The 3,824-nt window shown below is 41.7% G+C and overlaps 1 pseudogene across 1 annotated transcript; it reads right to left on the reverse strand.

The window, feature by feature from the left end:
* Positions 1–514: 514 nt before the first annotated feature.
* On the reverse strand, positions 515–3,162 carry LOC308241211 (proliferation-associated protein 2G4-like; annotated as a pseudogene). Its single transcript has 2 exons — positions 3,146–3,162; positions 515–1,796 (listed from the first exon to the last, which is right to left on the reverse strand). The product of its transcript is annotated as a proliferation-associated protein 2G4-like (transcript).
* Between the last annotated feature and the right edge of the window lie 662 nt (positions 3,163–3,824).

Raw genomic sequence — 3,824 nt, forward strand, 5'->3', positions numbered from 1 at the left:
TAAGTTAAGTTCAAGAAAAAATATTAATTTTTTAAAATTGATTTTTTATTTTATGTATTTTTTTAATTGATTTCAGAGAGGAAGGAAGGGAGAGAGAGATAGAAACATCAATGATGAGAGAGAATCATTGAACAGCTGCCTCCTGCACGCCCCCTACTGGGGATTGAGCCCTCAACCCAGGTATATGCCCTTGACTGGAAACAAACCCACAACCTTTCAGTCCGCAGACCAATGCTCTATCCACTGAACCAAGCCAGCTAGGGCAGAAAAAATATTAATTTTTATGAAAATGTTCTACTATTTTTTTTTTAATTTTGACTCCTGATTTTATTGTTCAATTTCTCTTTTCTAGTTAAAGTAATCTTCGGTGGCTGGGAAGCCTGACCTCCCAAGACCAGAATCAGTTGGAAGGGGATTGGGTTGGGGGACTGGGATGGGGGCAGGGAGACCCCTGCTCTGCTGGCAGTCCTGGGTGGAGAAGACAAACTGCATTCAGAATCTGGGGTGTGGTGGAAAGGGGATGAGGCAGGAGCAGCTAGCTGGGGAGATGGAACCCACCTCAGTCCCCAGCTTCATTCTCTTCTAATGTTTCCACACTGGTGGCATAATCTGCATTCTTGGAGGCCTTCTTTTTTTTCTTTTTCTGGGTTTTCCGACTTGCAGAACTCTGGAGGAGGGCCTTTAGCTCTGCATCCTGGACCTCCTTGTCAGACTTGTAAAGGTTAGGCTCAAAGGGACCACTGGTTATCCGCCTGGGGCCATTGGGCATGAACAGAACTGTAATTTAAACTGGGCAACAAATTCGCCCTCCTTCTCATACAGAACATTAAATGGCTGCAGCAGTTCATGTTTGGCTCATTCCACCACACCCATTTGGGCCTTCTCGTCTTCAAATGCTCTTAAAGTAAATGGCATGGCATCAAAACGCCTTTCAACCTCACTGAAGAAGGCACGTGAAGTTTTCATTTTCAGGCCATATTGTTTAGAAGGATCTCGTTTATAAATGGTGGTTCTCTGTCCTGCATCCTTGGCCTTGCCCTCTCCTGAGCTGATGAGAACATCCACAGCATGTACTTCATGTACCTCAAATTCAGCTTTCTCGTGGTCCTTCTTCTGCTGGTTTGTGGGATTCTGGATAACAGCTTTCCCTCCATCCATGACATGCTGCTGCAATTGCTATGACAGCATACCTTCTACGGGCGTGCAATTAAATGAATGGGCAACTTTGTTCCAGACTTCAGTCGCTTGTGTGTTCTGGTTTCCAGGTTTGACTAGGCGGGGGACAGCTTCTGCACAAAAGTGATGTGCCTTAATGACATCTGCTTTCCTCCCTGTCACTTGGGTCCCCTGAGCGACACCAACCACAAAAGCGTGAGCCACATTAGCGATGAAGCCATCCACATGGACCCCAAGGTTCATTTTCACCAAGTCACCTTCCTTGAGAATCTAGTCCTGGTCGCTCATCAAAGGGACGAAGTGACATACACAGTTATTTACTGAAATACTGGTAGGAAAGGCAATACCTTTCTTCATTTCTTTTTCTTTCTTGAAAATTTTCCCTGTCTCTTCCATAATCATGGCATCACCTTTCTCACACGGGTTCAGCACCCACACACCTGAGCTTCCACCAAAGACTCGGTTGGTGATGTCACCCCCCCGCCCCGCCCCTCTTATAGTTGGTCAGGACCAGGTCCTTGGGGATAGTTTGCTCCTGTTGCTCGTCCTCGCTCAACCTCTTCCGGCTGCCACCACCACTGCAGCCTTGTTCCCTTGTGCTTCCACCTGGGTCTCCCTCCCTAGACACAAGCTGTGGCCAGAGCCCTTAGATTCAGGAAGAGAGCACGAGCAAGCAGGGGAGCGGGCGGGAGGGCGAGAAGCGGGGAGCCAGCAGCCTGAGGCGCAGGGCACGCTGGAACCATGTTCTATTATTTTATGTTAATGATTACTCGTTTATTTCAGCCCTTTGTATTCAGCACATCGATATCTAAATAAACCTACATTTCTATGAAAATTGAAGCTTTTGTTTTTTCACGGCCCACATAAACATAAACCTTGTTTATTTGGCCCGTGTTAGCCTTTGAGTTTGACAGGCTTGCCCTAGAATAATACTGAATCAGAGAAAAGGGACTGTAGAAAAAACACCACTTTAGTAATAACTCTGCAATAAACACTTCTCATGGAATCAGGTAAATTTAGGATTTCTTTTACTTTCTCTTTAGGTAGTGGGAAAAGATGAGTAGAATTATGGAAAATAGACCAGATGGCATATTTGAAACATAGTGGGGAAAACCAGATGGAATGCTGCCATTTTGTCCATTTCTCTATGAATAGAACACAGGTAGGGGGATGGTCCTAAAGCTGTTGATAACAACGGTTTTCCAAAGATTTTCTGTTGTTTCTGTGGATGTTATGTGTATATGTACACATGTGTTTGATGTAGCCATATTAAATGAAAATGGGAAAGGTAAGTGAAAGGTGGTTGGTCATCATTTTTACAGATTCCTTTTTAAAAACTGAAAAAAGTGTCAAATTTAAATAATTACCAGGGAAAGAAAGCAAACTGTTACATTTGTCAGTGTAATATTCTGTGGGATATACTGTGTGGTCTGTGACTGTGTATATAGTGTCTGTATGTGAAAGATAATAAAAATAGAAATTAGGGTAGGAAGGAAGAACTGTTACATAGGAAGAACGGAGTGGTTTTGAGACATAGAGATTTTGTGGGTTACTGTGAATTAACCCCCTAAAGGATTATTTGTGCATTCAAGTACATTTGTCCTTTTCTGTTTATACTATAGAGGAGGGGTAGGGATTTGCAAACTTTTGTTTGTTTTTTTGAAGGGGTATGTTATTATTGGTTTTTCTCTTATTCAAATAATACATTAGAGTAGCATAGCGAACCAGAACACACACATACACACAGGCACACTCATATATACTCACACACACACCAAAGACAAATGTTTCATCAAATGGTACTTTTCCTATAAACCATGCACTCTGATAGCTTCTATTATTTGCTTATTCTATTCTAGTTACTATTTCAATGATGGTTGTGATCATTTATAGGGTACAAACACATAGAGATTTTTATATATTAAAAATATTTTGCTAAAATGCTCATCCTTAATATTCAACATCTTACCTTTCCTTTTTAGACATTTCTGATTATCAGACAGAACCAAAGCTCCTAAAATAATATTTTTCTCTTATTGAATGCCATAATAGTTATGTTTCAATTGTATTATTATAGGTCATTTTGCTGCTGCCTGTTCATTTAAGATCAACTGTTCCTTAAACCATGGAAACTCACTAAATGAAAAACGGGCAAATTCATTAATTTGCAGCCAGAAATGAAGTCTCTTCTAATAAAGCAGCTTTTCCTTGCCTCGTGTAAAAACTGACAAGGGAATGAGAAGCAAGTTTTAGGCAGTGGTCTTCCTATTACATGCTATCCGTTGTTTTCCTGAAGTTCTAACCAAAGGGCAATCAAAGAGTGAGACAGGCAAAGCATGCATTTTGGCACTGATCTCCAACCCCTGAAGACCCAACGATCCAGGCAAGTGTAATTCACACTGGTTCACCCTCCCTCTCTCTCCCTTTGCCTCTTCTTTGTGCTCTTGCGTTTTTCAAGTTCAATTCCTTGTTCCTGCCCTGCTTATCATTGTACTTTTGCTTAACCTGGAGCTCAGCAGTCCCAACTGGTTCAGCTCTATTACTTGAAGCAACAAGCAACTTTTTCTTTCAAGGTAGGAACTTTTTGTACGATTTCTTTGATGAAAATAGTTCACCCTAGAAACTGCTTTAACTCCCTCCTAAGACTT

This window comes from Plecotus auritus (assembly GCF_963455305.1).
Source record: "Plecotus auritus genome assembly, chromosome: 2".
Classification (NCBI taxonomy): Eukaryota; Metazoa; Chordata; class Mammalia; order Chiroptera; family Vespertilionidae; genus Plecotus; species Plecotus auritus.